Raw genomic sequence first — 20,511 nt, 5'->3', positions numbered from 1 at the left:
GCAGGCTATGCTGGACCTTGGCTATGAGGGAATAAGGGATGGGCAGGTATAGCACTGTGTAGCCCAACAGAAAGGGTAGGGTATCAGAGGAGGGTGTGCAGAGGAAACAGAGAGCTCATAGTTAGGAACAAAGATATTTGACAGAGGATTGTGCCAGGTCCAGTGTCCCTGAGGAAGATGTACCCCAAGATTCTGAGTTTCACGGAGTGTTGTATCACGTGACCTCATTCTCCTACTGCACTTCTATCTCATACCCAGTCCTAATGTCCTAAGTTAACACAGGGCTTGGCAGTGGTTCTAAATGCTGATGAGAATCCCTGGACCTACCATGACCCATAAATGCAGTCGGTCCTGAGGCTCTGAACACAGGCACAAGGCATCCATGACAACATCTAATGAGATACAAATGCAGGGAGAATGAACATGTCTTCCTGACATTCTTCCAGACCTTAGATAAATGAAGGAAAGAGGAAACTCCAACTCAGAACACATGGAGCAGAAGTACCAACCAGGAGAGAGGCGGAGGTGATAAAAGCAGAAGGCCCAGTCATCTGTGAGATACAGATGTCAGTCAGCTTACCTTCCTATAACAAAATAATGGAGACAGTCAACTTATAACAAACAGAGTTCTGTGGGGGCTAATGACCTGTGAAGGTTGGCCTTGTTCCTTTTGGGCCCAAGGCAAGGCAGTCCTTCATGGTGGTAACATGGGGTAGTGCAGATTCCCCTGATAACAACCAAGGACCCACACCATCCCTTAGCTATTCCATCCCCTTTTATCACTGATAAGCTAAGGACCAAGAACTCATAGGGTGTGGGAACCTCAGAAAATTCAAACTATAAAATACACAAGTGGTTTTTCTTTATGATATTCAGAGATTCAGGACATTCCCAAGGAAGACACACCAAAAACCTACCCCAAGTGCCTGTGGATGAAGTATGATTTGAAACAGAAGTTTGCTTGTCATCAAACTGAGACGGGTAGGGTGGGCTAAAAAGGCCCTAACCCCACTTGTGGTGCCCTGTGCAAAGAAGAAAATTGGGAAATAGAGGGAGAGAGAAACCTTTTGAAGGCAGAAGCTGTCCTGGAGAGGTGTACTACCACCTCAAAACACCAGAGCCACCAAACTATACAAAAAAGGCTCCAGGAAGAGTCATCTGGAGATTTAGAGGTCATAAAGGCTTACTAACACCTTGCTCTTTAACCCCTGGACCTCTAGGACTATGAGATAACAAGTCTCCTTTCACAGGAATTTATTTCAGAAACTAACTGGAAATGTGCTTCTTAAAGAAACATCACACAGGGCCCTGTAGGAGCCCTAACACTGGCCTGCCGGTCCGTCTTGGAGTTTTGATTTCAGTCTACACACCAGATCTGCCTTCTTCCATGTTAGGGCTCAGTAAGCTCTCTCTGCTATGGGGGCAGGGCAGCTGTTTTGTGTGAATAGAATCACTGTGTGCCGGTCAGGCATTAGCCAAGGTGTGTTTTCAGCCATTCCTGGCTGAAGATGTCTGATGCCATCTATTTCCTTTGTAAGCAGTTGCCTGGAGGAGAGAAGTGCATCAGATACAACTTCAAGTGAGGGCTTTCACTGGAAGATGAAGCAACCAGATTACACTTCTCATCAAAGTCGAATTTTCCTGTAATGGGTCCCTGAAAGAGGACAGAATGATGTCTGTGGAAGAAGACAAGTCCAGGCCACTGTACTGCTTTCCAATAAGGCTGAGAGGCTGAGCAAGCTGGTGACAAGGGTTTCTATCGCTCACTGTCTCTGAGGGAAGCCCTCCCTGGATGGACACTTACAGGGCCCAATTCAATCACAGATGCCATTGCTGACCCACACCAGGAATTATAGCCCCTCCAAGCCGCATCCTTGGCCCATTGGGGCCACTCCTCAGGCTTCTGTGCCACACGATATTCCTTTTGGCAGAGGTCACTGGTGTGTGGACACCCATCATCACTAACATATTAGATCTTGAGGCAATTAGCTGAAAACAAACAGGAGAGACAAGCTTGGTATTGAAACATAGAAACCAGAAGAAAATAGCCCATGGCGGTCCATTACTTCAAAGCTGCTTCAAAGGCGGGGGTTGGGCTCCTGTTAAAGAAAGGAGAGTATTGTTTTCATGTAATGTCTATACAGTAGAAGGCTCGCTGCTTTATTTTTCTACAGATTCGGGTTACATGCAAGCTCGCCTGATTATAATAGGTTGGTGGAAAGCACTTTCCAGGTCCCACCTGAACCCAGCATGCCATGTGTAGCATGATTAGTCAAGGATTAAAAATCCAATTAGACTCTCCCCTGACATGAGAAATCAGATGAGAAATTCTGAGAAATCACCGAAACCACTTCTTAATATGATGGAGGTGATAACATGCATAAATAGAGAGCTGATATCCTAGGGACCCTGGAATCTTCAGAGCAAATTGACTTTCTCCATCTTCAATATAAATATGTGTTCCTTGCTATTAATTGTATTGATTGAGGGCAGTAGATGGATCTAAATGAATTTCCATGGGATCATAGTGGTTTGTTGTCTAGAATCGAGGACTCGCCCTTGCTGGTGGAGTGCTTGGCTCTCAGCACATGCCCACTGTGGTTTGACTCTGAGCTTCTGAAGTTATGAGCCATAAGGACATATGCTAATGTCTTACAGGGAAAGTCAACAATTTATTCCCACATGGCTCATGGTCAGATGCTATGGACAAGGCAAGGCGCAAACCCCCAGTCTCATGTGGCAAATGTTACAGATTACATAAGCCACTAGTCTTTGACCTTTATCACTTGGAGGACACTAAATTGACAGATTTTGACTAATTATGGTGTCCACATAGGTGTAGCTGGTTTAGTCCTCTGCTACTTGGTACATAATTTGATTTATAAAACTAGTTATCTGCAATTAACTTTTAAGGCCAAGTTTCTTTTCCATCAGAATAAGAAAAGATTTTGACTTACATATCACAGCATTCTGCAAATTGGACATCCCAAGACTCTCCAGGCATATAACTTCAATTCAGGCAAAGGTTCTTACTTCTATAAAATTTCAACATTTATTTGGTGACTAAACTTGCTGTAAATATTTTGAGTTGGACAATGATAGTGTTTGGCTAGGGAAAGCAGTGAGTTATATATGCAAACTATGGCAAAGGACCTTGAACTCCTCACTGTTAGGAAATAACAAATGTCTGAAAATACTGTATGTTTAACCTGATTTAAGTTCTGTAGACTGAATATCTGTGTCAGAAACCACATCTGTTAGTCTTCGGAGCTTTGCCTCTGTGTATTGATTAAAAATAAATTTTACAAAATTAAAAGGCACTTTCCACAAAAACATACTGGTTAAGTTACTTACATCAATACCTAACATTCTTTTTTCTTTGGGGTATGCTAATTAGCCAGTTATTTATAGCTGGGCATTTTGTTAAAGCGCTACCCATAGCTCGCTCATTCACTTCCTCTCTTGTAAGCCTTCCATTCTCCTTCTCATGGTCCTTAGTTGTCACTAAGAGTCATTATGGAAATCACTGGCTGGGTGAGACTAGAGTTACTGATTCCAGCTGGTTTGTGACAGCTAGATTTGACCACGACTTTCCCACACGAGTTTTCAATTTGTTTCCATGTCCTCATGGCATCTGATTTCAAGACACAATGTACTGACATGCCTCAGCACCTGCACAGTCATGATGGCTTCTCTCAGAACAGATCTCCCAGGTTAGATGATCTGCCCTCAGCAGCTCTGTGGGTATCTGATAACCAGATAACAACTATAAGGCAGAAGGATTCTACCTACAAGCGAGGGCTCAGTCTCTAGGCAACATACTGAAGTTCTCCAGTGAAAATTCTTGGGCTAGGTCCACACAGTTCAAATCACTCTCAGCAACAAAGTCTTCCATATGCCTACTAGGATGGTACATGAAGCCCCATTTAAAGCATTCCACTGTTTTCCAAATCCAGAGTCCCCAGATCCACATTCTTCCAAACAAAAGCATGGTCAGGCCTATCACAGCAATCCCCCACTCCTGGTACTAACTTCTGTCTTAGGGTTTTACAGCTATGTACAGACACTATAACCAAGGTAACTCTTATAAGGACAACATTTAATGGGGGACTATCTTACAGATTCAGAGGTTCAATCCTTTATCATCAAGGTGGGAACATGGCAGCATCCAGGCAGTCATGGTGCAAGAGGAGATGAGAGTCCTACCTCTTCATCCAAAGGCTGCTAGTAGAAGACTAACTTCCAGGCGGCTACCATGAGAGTCTTAAATCCCACACCCACAGTGGCACACCTACTCCAACAGGGACACACCTTCTAACAGTTCCACTCCCTGGCCAAACATATACAAACCATAACAGGATCTCCATTCTATCTATCAGAGACAAGGTAGTTATGACGTCATACAATAATCTACCACCTAGACACAGCCTCTTAAGGGTTGAGTGGAGACAGCGTCTGTGCAAACTGGTAAGGCTCAGAAACCTTGTTTCCAAAAGTCACCACTGATTTCAACAAGAGTTGAGTTCAGTAGTCAATGCTGTTTCCATGTGTTCTACGGAAAACCATTTCAGAGTAGAGTTGTCTTTGTGAAAGAGCCCTCTTTCAAAGGCTTCAGACACATCTAGCTGAGAACTACAACCATAGTTTTGTGAGATTTTTCTCTGTGACTTGTGAAATGGTTGGGGATAAATTTGTCCCCCTGCCTCAGTTTCATACACAGTGTAAAAGCTGGGTTGGCAAAAGTGGGTTTGACGGTCATGGAGCCAGGTGGTACTGGAATCAAGATGAAGACTCAAATCTTCGTTTGCCCTGGAAGTCTTTTCTCCTTGTTCGCATCAGCAACAGAACTTGAATTTTCCTTTGCTCTGTGTGTAAATAGTGCAGTCAAATGCGAAAGCTTTGATTCTTCTCTGCTCAGCCAAACAGTTCACAGTGCAACTGGGTGACACTGGCTGGGAGGCAATAGTTTCAGCATCCTTGGGGTCACATTGAGGGTCACAAAGCTGAGCTTTGCCAGCCCCGCTGATCTCTGTTTGCATCATGAGTGCCAGTCCCTGGAGACATAGGGGTGCCACCTCAAAGAGTCACTGTGAGATTTAGAAAGACACAGAGGTTACTACTAGGTTACATTGATGACAGTCACTATAGCCAAGAGAGTCATTTTGGTCACTTTTACATCTCAGTGACCATGAAATCTGTGAGAAAATGCTTAATCCTTCTCATCCTCTGACCTCCATTGAATGACTTCTTTTCCAGGCCCAGTTGCCACCTTCGGCTGATGCAGCTAGAAGTTTAAATGGATTTCTCCAAAGCCCATTGGTCTTCTTTCACTGAATGTAGGCCAGTTGTCCCATTGCTGTGCCACCAGGCTTTCTGATCTATCTCGCTCTCCTACTCTAAGTCTGTCCATGGGGGGTTGGGGATTTAGCTCAGTGGTAGAGCGCTTGCCTAGGAAGCGCAAGGCCCTGGGTTCGGTCCCCAGCTCCGAAAAAAAGAACCAAAAAAAAAAATTCTGTCCATGGAAGAAAGAAATGGAATCCCTTTCATAATCTTTAGCCTCAAGGCTGTTCCTTGGGGAAATTTTTCCTCTGGGCTTTCAAGATGGGCTTTGGGAAGAGTAGATGCTGTGAAGTAGATGCCAGTATATGGCTTCAAAGTTGGACTAACAAGGACTTCCTTCTAGAATGCTAAAATTGTTCTGTGTCTACGTTGGTCTGTGGAGGAAGGTTCCAGTACCAGGCACTCATGTTCTTTCCTGCCTCTGCCTCGGCCTGTGATTTGAGCCCTGAGATTTGTCTGACACTGTAGGGCTTGCATTCTGGGGGAAGTGAATCAGGAAAACAAAGTTTGTCAGTCTCTACTGCTGATAGATGGGTTCCTGGACAGAAGCACCCCTGCTGAGAAAGACATTCTGTATCGAGCAGGTCCATGTGCCCAGTAACATGGTTCCACAGGACTGACATGGACCTAGATAGGCAGGAATCCCCTGGCTGGCTCTGCCTCTTCATAGCACCCCCTGTGCTTCACTGCACACCAAAGCTTCATTTGCACTGGACTTGATTGCACTGGAGACAAAGGGCTTGGCAGTGTTCACCTTCTTACAAAGCCTACCTCAAACATCCACATGTGGAGACCAGGCCTTACTGCCCTCTCTTTCTACCTTGCTTTTTGAGACTGAGCCTGTGTGTGAACCTAGATCTCTCAGATTTAGCCACAGTAGCAGTCCAGAAAGTCCCAGGGAAACTCCTGTCCCACCTCCCTCCTGGGTGTGGAGAAGAACATGTCTGTGCATTCAGTTGTTCATCTGTGTGCTGGAGTCCAGCTTCAAGCCCTCAACCTGCACAATAAGCTTTCTGTTGACTGGGCCCTTCCTCAGGCTGCAGAGTCTACTTCCTTTTCTGGTTTGAGGGGACCAGCAGCCCCCTTGAGCCAGATTCCTTTCCAGCGAGGCACAGTGCCTGTTTTTATCTGGATTCATAAGGCAACTCCACAAAACAACTAAATGACATTTGACATTTAGTGTGGGTGTTTAAAAAAGCTGATAACCACTTACGACCTTTGCATCTGAGTGAGTGTTGCTATTAATTTTATTTTTAACAATTCAAGTTTCAATGCTCATGTATATTCAGTTTGGATAAGCTTAGCTGCCATCCATTGGCATCACAGTTTAAAGTTTAATACACTTTCTTTTTCCTAATACAGCCTTGGTATGGTGTGTGTGTGTGTGTGTGTGTGTGTGTGTGTGTGTGTGTGTGTGTGTGTGAGAGAGAGAGAGAGAGAGAGAGAGATTGAGTGCTCAAAGGCAACTTAAATAGGGAACAGAGAGGCCATGGAGGAGTACTACTGACTGGCTTGCTTTCATGGCTTGCTCAGCCTGCTCTCTTATTTAATCCAGGACCAACTGCCTAGACTTGGCACCACCCACAGTGAGGTGGGCCCTCCCACATTAATCAAGAAAATGCACTTCAGGCATGACCACTGGCCAATGTAATGGGGGCATTTTCTCTATTGACTTTCAGTTTCCCAGATGACTTTAACTTGTGTCAAGTTGACAAAACTTAATTAGCACAGTGTGTTTGTGTGCTTGTGTGTATGAGTCTGTGTCTGTGCATATATATATATATATATGTCTGTGCATATGTATATATATATATATATATATATTTCTGGCTTATGTGTATTATGTGTCTCTGTATGTGTGCATGTTTAGATAGCTTGTGTGTATGCATGTGTCTATGAATGTGTGTGTGTGTGTGTGTGGAGTTTGTGTGTGTCTGTGTGTATGTATGTGTTTCGTATGTGTAGTTTTATGTGTCTGTGTTATGTATGCTTGTATATTTATACATGTATGCATATCTGTATGCAAGTTTGTGTGTATGTTGTCTAGGTGTGTGCGTGTGCACATTTAGATGGTTTGTGTATATGTATGTATTTGGTACATTTAGTATATGTGTGTAGTTTTTTGTGTCTCTGTGTATGTATATGCATTTATCATATATTCATGTTTGTATATGTGTTTGTGTGTATATGTTATGTATCTATGCTTGTATGTGCATGTTTAGGCACATGTTTAAGTGGTTCATGTGTATATGTGTTTGGTGCATTTGGTATAATGTGTGTGTAGTTTGTGTGTATATATGTGATGTAGGTGTACACACATGTCGTGCATGTATGTCTGTGGTATGTGCTTATATATGTATGTGGTATATGTATATTCTATATGTATTTGCCTAGTATATGTATATGTGTGTATATATGTAGTGTGTATATGTATGTGATATATATATATTCATGTATATGTGTGTTGCATGTATATGTGTGTATATTGTTATATGTGTGTATATATTATATATATATGTATTCTGAGTGCTTATATGTGCGTGGTATGTATATGTATATATGTGGTATGTGTGTCTGTGTATATGTGGTATGTGTATGTGTACTTTGGAATTTTAATTCCTCCATAGCTATCCCAATTGGCAGCTTCACTGTTCCTGGCTGTCTTTCTTCTGTCATTAATTATTTGCACTAGGATGCAGTTTACTGGGCAATTTGCTGGGGCCTAAGACTCCCATGATGATGTCAGGTAGACTTGCCCTAATCTCCCCAGTTACATAAATGGGTAACTCTCTCCTCTAAAAAAGTTCAAGCTAAGATGGGGCAGTGTGGGGACCTGTGTCTCGCAGTGGTAGAGTCACAGACAGTGCTGAAGGCTGCAGGCATTCCTAGGATAACAGTTCCATTGGTGTAATCGAGCTGGCTGGGAGGCTCCTTGCTTCCCACTGTCAGCTCAATGTAGTCAGAGAGGGAAAGGACACTAGTAGAGAATCCGGCAAACAGGATACATGCGAGGATATAGACAGGAAACTGAGTACCTAGGGAAGACCTTGAACAGTGATCCACCCTCTGAGAGTGCAGAATCGAATGTCACCACAGCCACTTGTGCATGCCCACTGTAGCACCTCTCCCCAAGCCCCCAAGGCTGAAGTGTGCTTCACACTGCAGTAGAAACTTCTCCTTTCCCCACTCCATTCTTACCAGATTGTGCTGCCGTGCCCTGAGTGTGCTGCTCGTCTACTTTTAAGGTTCATAAACTCTCTCTGTGTGTCGTTGTATCTCACTTCCTGACCGCAAAGAGCATGGCAGGTCTCTGCAGTTATTTCTATATTTTAATTTCTCTAATGTTTCCTAGATGTTACCCTATAAGTACTACATAGTTTGAGTGGCAATATTATCTACATGTTCTAATTTTGATAGATTCCTTGCTAGTAAGCCAGATCCTATCATTGTCTGACTTCTCTCCAGAGCTAAGATGCTGACTGAGATTCTCCATCTCTGTAGTAAGTTGCTTTTTACCACCCAGGAGGCCATCAGTGAACATGACCATATAAGACTATACATGGCCATATGCAACCCAGGGCCTCACCTCCCCGAGCACATCTCAGCCCTAGATTACCAAGTGGAGTGGCAAAGGGTATAGAGGGCCTTCCGAAGGAAGATAATGACATCCTCAATAATAGTGAGAAGTCTCTTTCTTCTTCTTTGACATATCCCAAGAATATGGGGTATTATAAATATTATATTATATTTTGTAAATATTATAGAGTAGGGGTCTGGAAAGATTGCTCCAGTGCTTAAGAAAGTCAAGCTCCAGGGAATCTGATATCCTCTTCTGCGGCCCACAGAACCACACTCACATACATGGAATTAAAAACAACAAATATTTTAGATGTTATAAATTGTGCTTTTCTATTCATGCATAATGATCAAGCCCAGTTGCAACTCGAATCTCCATTGCATGTGGGCAACTGAAGCTTTCTGGGATTTCACCATGAGAGGTTTATGTCCTTCTAAGTAGAAATTTCAAAACTAAACATCCTATAAGCCTGTGCTCTGAACCCTTGTATCATTGTCCAAAGTCTAGCCCTACATAACAATGGTGCTAGTCAGTCACAGGAAGTTGGCAGGTGGTTGAGGGAAGCAGGCCAGACTGTCCCCATAAGCACAAGAAAGCAAGTCTCAGAAAGAAGACAAACAGAGGGCTATGTCCTGTGACAGCGATCCATGTCTTGTCCCTTTGGGTGAAAAAAAGGGAGAGATTTCTAACTCTGAAGAACATCAGAGAAAGTACAATAGTAAGCTGAAGAGAAGAAATCAATAAAATAGAAATTTAATGCATGTAATTGTTTTAATCTGATGCTTTTTATAAAAACAATCAACAAAATTAATAAATTTCTAGGCAATCTGATTAGAAATCTGGTAAAAGAAGATACAATTGCCAATAAACACTGTAGTGGTCACCACTACTGAACCAACAGCAGTACAAAGGCATACTAAATCATGAATGATTCTAAGGTGACAAATTTGATAATGAACATAAATTGGATGCATTTATTCGAAGACAAAAGGAGGGAAGCTCACTGTAGAAGAACTTGTCATTGCAGGTGGCTTCCTTTAAATGGGATGAATGTTGGTTTCTAAAACCATCTTAAAACAAAACACCATCTAGTCTTCCAAACATGCCTTGTTCTCTTATAATCTTATAAGCTTTACAGATACCCACCCCTGTGTGTACATGCCCATTCAGTAGGAAGCAGCCACCATCTCCAAACTGTAACTACGTGTTCTAGTTAGGGTTTCAGTTGTTGCAATCAAACATCACGACCAAAAGCAAGTTGAGGAGAAAAGTTTATTTGGATTACACTTCCAGATCATAGTTCATCATTGGAGAAACTCAAGCAGAACCAGAACTTGGAGGCAGGAGCTGATTCAGAGGCCGTCGAGAAATGCATCTTACTGCCTTGCTCATCATGGCTTGCTCAGCCTGCTTTCAATACAGAACCCAACACCATCAGCCCAGTGATGGTACCATCCACAATGGACTAGGCTCTCCAATACCAATAATTAAAGAACTTCTCTCAAACTTGAACTTGTGGAAGTATTTTCTCAATTTTAGTCCCCTCCTCTCAAATAAGTCTACTGGTGTAAAGTTGATATAAAAAAATTAGCCCTCACACAAAGTAAAATATTAGGAAATTCAAAGAACATTTTTCTTCTTTTCTTCCTTTTTTTTTTGTTTTGATAATGGAAATTAAGTCCAAACCTTGTAGTTACTAGTCAAACACACTATCAGTGAATAAGATCTGTAACCCTCCAACAATCTCTTTTTTAAAATTTTAAATACAAATTTCATCAAGCTACCCAGACTATCTCAGATTTTATATCCTTCTGCCAAGGAACTGGGACTGGTAGTCTGTGCAACCAGATGCAAGCGAATCACCACTTTCAAGTAAACAATCACTTGACTAAGGACTCATTCCAGAAGTAAACTATTGCTTGGAACTTGAGCTATCAATATGTTAATCAATGTGACTAATAAGACCTTTAAATTTTAAGAGCAGAGGGTCATCTCGAGTCTTTCAGTGTGTTTCCATTCCTGAAAAGTTTGAAAGTAGCTCTGTGTCCTAAGAGTCAGTGGATAGTCCAGGTATCCACAGCTCTTCCTGGATCTGGGAATGAGATGAGGACCCACATAAGCCATTGGCTCCAGAAGCCAGCCAAAAGAAGTCATCGTTATGCTTGGTCCGTGGTTCACTCACCCAATCTGTTCTTCCCACCTTTTCTGATCTCCTCCTTCCCACTAAGTAGCCCTCCCCTGCTTCCACGCCACACATTCCATAGTTCCCTCCCCCTTAGACTTCTTCCTCTCATAGTCCACTCCAGATCAACTTCACTACCTTCACATCCTATATACATTACTTACTTTTTGTTTCCACTGATAAACATCATGGTTAAAAAAAATTACAAAAGAAAACTTGTTCAAAATTTTTTTCTTAGATTTTAGATCTTTTGCATCTCCATTTCCACAGAATAAGACTTCTACTGTAAGTCTGGTTGAATTTCTACTGAAGATTGTATTAGTTTTGCTTCTGTTGCCATAGTGAAGAACCATGAGAAGAAAGCATTTATTTTGACTTGTGGTTCTAGAGGGGAGTCCATAAGGGCACAGAAGTGAGCTGAAATTGTGTTTTAGACTCATAGTTCCAGAATGATAAGAACCCATCTTGGAGGGAGAGGATGCAGCATTTGGAAGGCACAGTGCTGAGAATTCTCATCTTCATGTGCAATCATGAAACAGAGACCACACTGAAAGTGAGGTGAGACTATACACTCCCAAAGCCCACAACCTTGAAATATTTTCCCCCGCAAGGCTGTATTTCCTAATCCTCCCTGAGATAGTAGAACCTATGGAGGCTACTTCTCAACCAAACTACAATAGGAAAAAAATAAAATTTTATAAGCATTATTCTAGATTTCAAGTGTGAAGGGAAATACAGTCTTTGACTTTATTAGTAAAATTTATTTCATATAACACAATGTTTTCTGTCCTTTCTATAAAGATGATATCATTTTATTATTCTGTATAGCAAAACATATCTCCATTGCACATATAAACCATGTTTTCATTATCTTTACATCTGCCGATGGGCATTCCTGCTCTTTCTGTTTATTGAGTATTGTGAAGAGTATAGTGATAAACACGGATAATTAGTAATTTCTGTGGTATGCTGACTTAGTACATCTATATTATATTATTAAATGTCAGCAGCTCTTTCAAATGCATCATCATCCTATAGTGGTTTGAATGAGATATACCCATTTAGGTTCATGTAATTATGTACTTCATCCCTTCATGGTGGTGTTGTCTGTATGTCTGAGTTTTGTCTGTCTGTGGAAGTTGTGGAATCTTTAGGAATTTCAGTCCTGTACAGTACTTGGTGTTGCCTTTGAGGGTTTATATCTCACGCTATTCCAATTCGTTTTCTTGGCTTCCTGTGTGAGAATGAGATATGACCTCTCAGGTTCCTGCCCCAGGTTGATGCCTGACTTTCTTCACCATTATGGACTTGTTATCAGGAAGCATAAGCCCAAATAAACACCTTCTGCTCATGGTATCTCATCACAGCAACAAGAAGAAAACTAATACAATCTGCAGCAGAAATTTAGCCAAACTTTCAACATGATATATGTGTATATGTATATATGTTTACATTTGAAATACAATATATATTGATGAAATGTAATAAATATATACATATATATACACACACAAAGGGTTAAAAATAAGCCAAGTAATTTTTATTTTTGGTTGTGAGCCTAGCCTTTAACGGCTGAGCCATCTCTCCAGCCCGCCAAGTAATTTTTAGTAACAAAAGAACTGAAAGTCTAAGGGTATCTAGGTTCTTAAATATAGGTATAAATATAAATATAAACAAGTACAAATCAACTCTAATTAATATAGTACTTAATTAGCACAAATATATAAATGAATTGGAATATTCAAAATTAACTGTTTTTCAGCAAATAATAGGAAGAATATTTATAGAAAATATTTTTCCAGTAAACAATGCAAAAAAAAATAAATCCTACATTACCTCAGCTCAGAGTCCTGTTAGAATCTGGACACTTTTCAAGGTTTATTTATTCATCTATTTCTTGCATATGAATGTTATGCCTGCATGTATGTGCATGACATGTGTGCAGAAGTACAGTGGAAGACAGAAGAGGGCATCATATCTCCTGAAGTTTCAGACATCTGTGAGTCTGTGAGTCCTGAAAACTGAATCCAGATCATTGACAAAAACATCAAGGACCCTTAAGCATGGATCCATCTTTCGAGCCTTAGGACTTGGACTTTTAAGAATAAACCTTGAATCTAAGGAATCTCTATTGTTATTATTCAAGAGAAATGAAATCAAGACATTCTGTGTTCTGTGCTTGCAGAGTTTTGTGTAAACGTTGGGAAGGAGGGTGCTTGAGAAATCCCTTAAGCCAAACAAAGAAAATGCAATGAAAAAAAAATATCTCTCAGGAGGGAGGAATGTAATTTCCAGACCACCTGATAAAGATTAAAACCATGTAATGTTAATTATATGTTGACAATTCCACCATGAATTTTAATGCACTGAAAATGCAGATTAAAACACTAAACTTTTTGATAACGATGAGGAGAAAAGTAGAAAGTATATTTATGAAAGCCTACGGGCTTCAGTGAAGAGGTGAGGGATGAGGCACAGCCTTCACAAGGAAAGAGATACAGTGTAAAGAATCAGCACAACTGACAGCTCTAGAACAAAAAGAAGCCAATACACCCAAGAGGAGTAGACTGCAGGACATAACCATACTCAGAGCTGAAATCAACCAAATAGAAACAAAAAGAACTATGCAAAGAATCAACAAAACCAGGAGCTGGTTCTTTGAGAATATGAACAAGATAGGTAAACCTTAGCCAGACTAACCAGAGGGCACAGAGACAGTATGCAAATTAACAATATCAGAAATGAAAGGGGATACATAACAACAGAAACTAAGGAAATTCAAAAAATTATCACATCCTACTACAGAACACTATATTCAACAAAACTATAAAATCTGGACTAAATGGACAATTTTCTAGACAGATACCAGGTACCAAAGTTAAATCAGGATCAGATAAACCATATGAACAATCCCATAACTCCTAAAGAAATAGAAATAGAAGCAGTCATTAAAAGTCTCCCAACCAAAAAAAAAAATAAAAATAAAAAAAATAAAATAAATAAAAAAGATCATAGGACCAGATCCAGATGGGTTTAGTGTGGAATTATATCAGACCTTCAAAGAAGACCAAATATCAATACAATTCAAACTATTTCAGAAAATAGAAGAAGGAACAATTATGCTTATACCTAAAAACATAGAGCCAACAAAGAAAGAGAACTTTAGACCAGTTTCCCTTATTAATGTCAATGTAGAAATACTGAATAAAATTCTTGAAAACCAAATCTAAGAGCACATAAAAACAATCATTCACCATGATCAAGTAGGCTTCATCCCAGGGATGTAGGAATGCTTCAATATACGGAAATCCATCAATGTAATCCACTACATAAACAAACTCAAAGCTAAAAACCACATATTTATCTCATTAGATGCTAAGAAAGCATTTGACAAAATTCAACACCCCTTCATGTTAAAAATCTTGGAAAGATCAGGAATTCAAGGTCCATACCTAAACATAGTAAAAGCAATATACAGCATCAAACTAAATGGAGAGAAACATGAAGCAATCCCACTAAAATCAGGGACTAGACAAGGCTGTCCACTCTTTCCCTACCTATTTAATAAAGTACTTGAAGTCCTAGCCAGAGCAATTAGACAACAAAAAGAGGTCAAAGGGATACAAATTGGTAAGTCAAAAATCACTATTTACAGATGATATAGTATAGTTAATTGACCCCAAAAATTCCTCCCAAAGAACTCCTATGGCTGATAAAAAAAAAAAAAAAACTTCTGCAAAGTGGCTGGATATAAAATTAATTCTAACAAATCAGAAGCCTTCCTCTACTCAAAGAATAAACAGGCTGGAAATTAAGGAAATGACATCCTTCATAATAGTCACAAATAATATAAAATACCTTGGTGTGACTCTAGACAAGCAAGTGAAAGATCTGTATGACAAGAACTTCAAGTCTCTGAAGAAAGAAATTGAAGAAGATCTCAGAAGATGGAAAGACCTCCCATGCTCATGGATTGGCAGGATTAATATTGTAAAAATGGTCATCTTGCCAAAAGCAATCAACAGATTCAATGCAATCCACATCAAAATTCCAACTCAATTCTTCATAGAATTAAAAAGAGCAATTTGCAAATTCATTTGGAATAACAAAAATTCCAGGAGAGCGAAAACTATTCTCAACAATAAAACAACTTCTGGGGGACTCTCCATCCTTGACCTCAAACTTTATTACGGAGCAATCACGATAAAAACTTCATGGTATTGGTACAGAGACAGGCAGGTAGATCAATGAAATAGAATTGAAGACCCAGAAATGATCCCACACACCTATGGTCACTTGATCTTTGACAAAGGAGCTAAAAGCATCCAGTAGAAAAAAAGATAATAGTTTTAACAAATGGTGCTTATTCAACTGATGGTGAGCATGTAGAAGAATACAAATCCATCAATTCTTATCTCCCTATACAAAGCTCAAGTCATAGTGGATCAAGGACTTTCACATAAAACCAGATACACTGAAACTATTAGAAGATAAATTGGGGGGGTTGGGGATTTAGCTCAGTGGTAGAGTGCTTGTCTAGCAACCACAAGGCCCTGGGTTCGGTCCCCAGTTCCGAAAAAAAAAAAAAAAGAAGATAAATTGGGGAAGAGCCTTGAACACATAGGCACAGGGGAAATTTTCCTGATCAGAACACCAATGGCTCATGTTCTAAGATCAAGAATCAACAAATGGGACCTTATAAAATTGCAAAGCTTCTGTAAGACAAAGGATACTGTCATTAGGACAAAATGGCAACCAACAGATTGGGAGAAGATCTTTACCAATCTTACATCCAATAGAATACAGGGCTCATGTCTAATACACACACACACACACACACACACACACAAAGTCTGTGTGTATGTAGATATAGATATATTCTCAAGAAGTTAGACTCCAGAGAACCATGTAATCCTATTAAAATTGGGGTACAGGGCTAAACAAAAAATTCTCAACTGAGAAATATTGAAGAGCCAAGGAACACCTAAAGAAATGTTCAAAATCCTTAGTCATCAGCAAAATGCAAGTCAAAGCCACCCTGAGATTCCACATCACACCAGTCAGAATGGCTAAGATCAAAAATGCAGATGATGATACTGGCAAGGAAGTGGAGAAAGAGGAACACTCCCCCATTGTTGGTGGGATTGCAAGCTGGTACAACTACTCTGGAAAGCAGTCTGGCAGTTCCTCTGAAAATTTGGACATAGTACTACTATGGACTCAGCCATACCATTCCTAGGCATATACCCAATAGATGCTTCAACATATAACAAGGACATTTGCTCCACTATGTTCATAGCAGCCTTATTTATAATAGCCAGAAGCTTGAAAGAAACCAGATGTCTTTCAACAGAAGAATGGATACAGAAAATGTGGCACATCTACACAATTGTGTACTACTCAACTATTAAAAATAATGACTTCATGTAATTCTTAGGCAAATGGATACAACAAGAAAAAAAAATCATCCTGAGTGAGGTAACCCAGTCACAAAAGACCATACATGGTATGCACTCACTGATAAGTGGATATTAGGCCAAAAGCTCAGAATACCCAAGATACAATTTACTGCCCCACCTGGGCATCCATCCCATATGCACCTACCAAAACCAGTCACTATTGCTTATGCCAAGAAGTACTTGCTGTCAGGAGCCTGATGTCTTGTGATAAACTCTGTCAGAGCATTACTGATACAGATGAGGGTGCTTCCAGCTAACCATCAGACTGAGCACGGGGACCCCAATAGAGGAGTTAAAGAAAGGATTGAAGGATCTGAAGGGCTTTGCAACCCCATAGGAAGAACAACAATGTCAACCAACCAGGCTCTCAAGAGCCCCAAGGGACTAAACCAACAAAGAATTCACATGGAGGGGTCCATGGCTCCAGCCATATATGTAGCAGAGGATGGCATTGTCTGGCATTAATAGGAGGAGAAGCCCTTGGTCCTGTGAAGGCTCCTCTCCTCAGTGTAGGGGAATGCCAGGGTGTTGAGGTGGGAATGGGTGGGTGGGAGAAGGAGCATCCTCATAGAAGCAGGGGGAGGGAATGGGAGAGGGGGAAAACAGGAAAAGGGATGGCATTTGAAATGTAAATGCATAAAATATCCAATTAGGAAAAGAATTTGTCAGGGAACTGGTGGATGGAGAAGGCAGAGAAAAATCTTAAACTAGATTGCAACGAAATAGAAAGTAGACAAGTCAAAGAGTATAGTAAAATGACACCTTTACGTTGCTGTGTCAGGAATATGCAAAAGCTGCCATCATGGAGAACCTTTCTGCATCAGCAATAACTCCATCTAATACTGGAGGATACATAGGTGAGGCTGGCCTGGCTTACCTGATGCTGTACGTGACCTTAACTGAGCCAGTCTGTATTCTTCTTGGAGGTCTGCTGACTCATATTGTGCCTGTATGACACAACTGACATCATCTGGGAAGACAGAAGCTCCATCAAGAAAGCATTCCCATCAGGCTAACTTATAATTAGGCTTCTGGGATGTTTTCATGATTAATAGTTGACATGGAAAGGCCTAGATGATTGTGGGTGTTGTGATCCCTGGACAGGCAGCAGCGGAATACATCAGAAAGCAAGATGAATACACCATTGTGAGAAATCTAGTAGGTATTATTCCTCTATAGACTGTTTCATTGCCTGTTTCCAGGTTTCTGCCTAGACTTTCACCAAAAATATTCTATAATCAGGACACACCTGAGAGCAGAGGTAAGGCCAAATATTCTGTGCCCAGAGATTTCAGATCACACAAACCCAGAAGCAGATCTCTGTTCCCAGATCAGGCTGAAATAAAACAGGTCTACAGGAGTGCTGACACACAGGCCTATAGGAGGGTCAAGCCACTGTCAGAGAAAGCAAGACAAGCTAATACCAGAGACAATCTAATGGCAAGAGGCAAGCTCAGGAAACAAAGCGTCAGAAACCAAGAATACTTGACATTATCAGAGCCCAGTTCTCCCACCAAAACAAATACTGGATATACAAGCACACTGGAAAAGCAAGACTTGGATTTAATATTGCATTTTATGATGATGATAGAAGACTTTAAGAAGGAAATAAATAACTCCCTTAAAGACATGCAGGACAACACAAGTAAGCAAGTGGAAGTCCTTAAAGAGAAAACACAAAAATGCCTTAAAGAATTGCAGGAAAACAAAACCAAACGGGTAAAGGAATTGAACAAAACTACCCAGGATTTAAAAATGGAAATAGAAACAATAAAGAAATCACAAAGGGAGACAACCCTGGAGATAGAAAACCTAGGACATACAAGAAGCCTACAGAACTCCAAATAGTTTGGACCAGAAAAGAAATTCCTCTTGTCACATAATAGTCAAAACACCAAATGCACAAAACAAAGAAAGAATATTAAAAGTGGTAAGGGAAAAAGGTCAAGTAACATATAAAGGCAGACCTATCAGAATTACACCAGACTTCTCACCAGAGTCTATGAAAGCCAGAAGATCCTGGAGAGATGTCATACAGACCCTAAGAGAACACAAATACCAACCCAGGTTACTGTATCCAGCAAAATTCTCAATTAACATAGATGGAGAAACCAAGATATTCCTTGACAAAACCAAATTTACACAATATCTTTCTATAAATCTATCCCTATAAAGGATAACAGAAGGAAAACTTAAACACAAGGAGGTAAACTACATCTTAGAAAAAGCAAGAAAGTAATCTCCTTGCAATAACACCAAAAGAATAGAGACACACAAGCATAATTCCACCTCTAACAACAAAAATAACAGGAAGCAACAATCACTATTCCTTAATATCTCTCCTCAATGGGTTTCTGTATGTTGAACCATTCCTGCATCCCTGGGTTGAAGCCTGCTTGATCATGATGGATGATCATTTTGATGCATTCTTGAATTCTGTTTGAGAGAATTTTATACAGTATTTTTGCATCGATATTCATAAGAGAAATTGGTCTTTTTTTGTTGGGTCTTTATTTGGTTTAGGTATAAGCATAATTGTGGCTTCTTAAAAGGAATTCAGTAGTGCTCCTTCCGTTTCTATTTTGTGAAATAGTTTGGACAGTATTGGTATGAAGTCTTCTATGCAGGTTTGAGAGAATTCTACACTAAACCTTTCTGGTCCTGGGCTCTTTTTGTTTGGGAGACTTTAGGAGTTATGGTTTTGTTTAGATGGTTTATCTGGTCGTAATTTAACTTTGGTACCTGGTATTTGTCTAGAAAATTGTCCATTTCCTCCAGATTTTCCAGTTTTGCTGAATATAGGCTTTTGTAGTAGGATCTGATTTTTTTTAATTTCCTCAGATTCTGTTGTTATGTCTCCCTTTTCATTTCTGATTTTGTTAATTTGGATATACTCTCTGTGCCCTCTGGTTAGTCTGGCTAAGGGTTTATTTATCTTGTTGATTTTCTCAAAGAACCAGCTCCTGGTTTTGTTGATTCTTTGCATAGTTCTTTTTGTTTCTACTTGGTTGATCTCAGCCCTGAGTTTGGTTATTTCCTGCCTTCTGCTCCTCTTGGGTGTAGTTGCTTCCTTTTGTTCTAGAGCTTTTAGGTGTGCTGTCAAGCTGCTAATGTATATTCTATCCTGCTTCTTTTCATAGAAACCCATTGATGTAATCTACTGTATAAATAAACTCAAAGAAAAAACACATGATAACTTCTTTAGATGCTGAGAAAGCATTTGACAAAATTCAACACCCCTTCATGATAAAAGTCCTGGAAAGATCAGGAATTCAAGGCCCATACCTAAAAATAGTAAGAACAATTTACAGGAAACCAGTAGATAACATTAAACTAAACGGAGAAAAACTTGAAGTAATCCCGCTAATATTGGGACTAGACAAGGCTGCCCACTCTCTCCCTACTTAGTCAGTATAGTATTTGAAATTCTAGCCAGAAGAATCAGACAATGAAAGGAGGACAAAAGGATACAAATTGGAAGGAAGAAGACAAAATATCACTTTTTGTAGATGATATGATAGTATACTTAAGTGACCCCAAAAGTTCCACCAGAGAATTAATTAACCTGATAAACAACTTCAGCAAAGTGGCTGACTATAAAATTAACTCCAACAAATCATTAGCCTTTCTCTACTCAAAGAATAAACAGGCTGAGAAAGAAATTAGGAAATGACACCCTTCACAATAGTCCTGAATAACATAAAAAACCTCAATGTGACTCTAACCAAGCAAGGGAAAGATCTGTATGACAAGAACTTCAAGTCTTTGAAGAAAGAAATTGAAGAAGATCTCAGAAGATGAAAAGACCTCCCATGCTCATGGATTGGCAGGACTAATATAGTAAAATGGCCATTTTGCCAAAATCAATCTACAGATTCAATGCAATTCCCATCAAAATTCCAACTCAATTCATTGTAGAGTTAGAAAGAGCAATTTGCAAATTCATTTGGAAT

The 20,511-nt window shown here is 40.0% G+C and overlaps 1 long non-coding RNA gene across 1 annotated transcript in view; it reads right to left on the bottom strand.

Annotated features, from left to right (window-relative positions):
• Positions 1-3,029: 3,029 nt before the first annotated feature.
• The window catches only part of LOC147996675 (uncharacterized), a 36,695-nt gene continuing 19,213 nt past the window's right edge, over positions 3,030-20,511 (bottom strand). Inside the window, exon 5 of the long non-coding RNA XR_015654348.1 lies at positions 3,030-5,087. This is a non-coding gene — a long non-coding RNA (uncharacterized LOC147996675). The remainder of the gene's footprint in view (positions 5,088-20,511) is intronic.

The sequence above is a fragment of the Rattus norvegicus genome, chromosome 1 (genome assembly GCF_021556685.1).
Source record: "Rattus norvegicus strain SHRSP/BbbUtx chromosome 1, alternate assembly SHRSP_T2T, whole genome shotgun sequence".
NCBI classification, from domain to species: Eukaryota; Metazoa; Chordata; class Mammalia; order Rodentia; family Muridae; genus Rattus; species Rattus norvegicus.
This window is presented reverse-complemented; position numbering and strand designations above follow the sequence as displayed.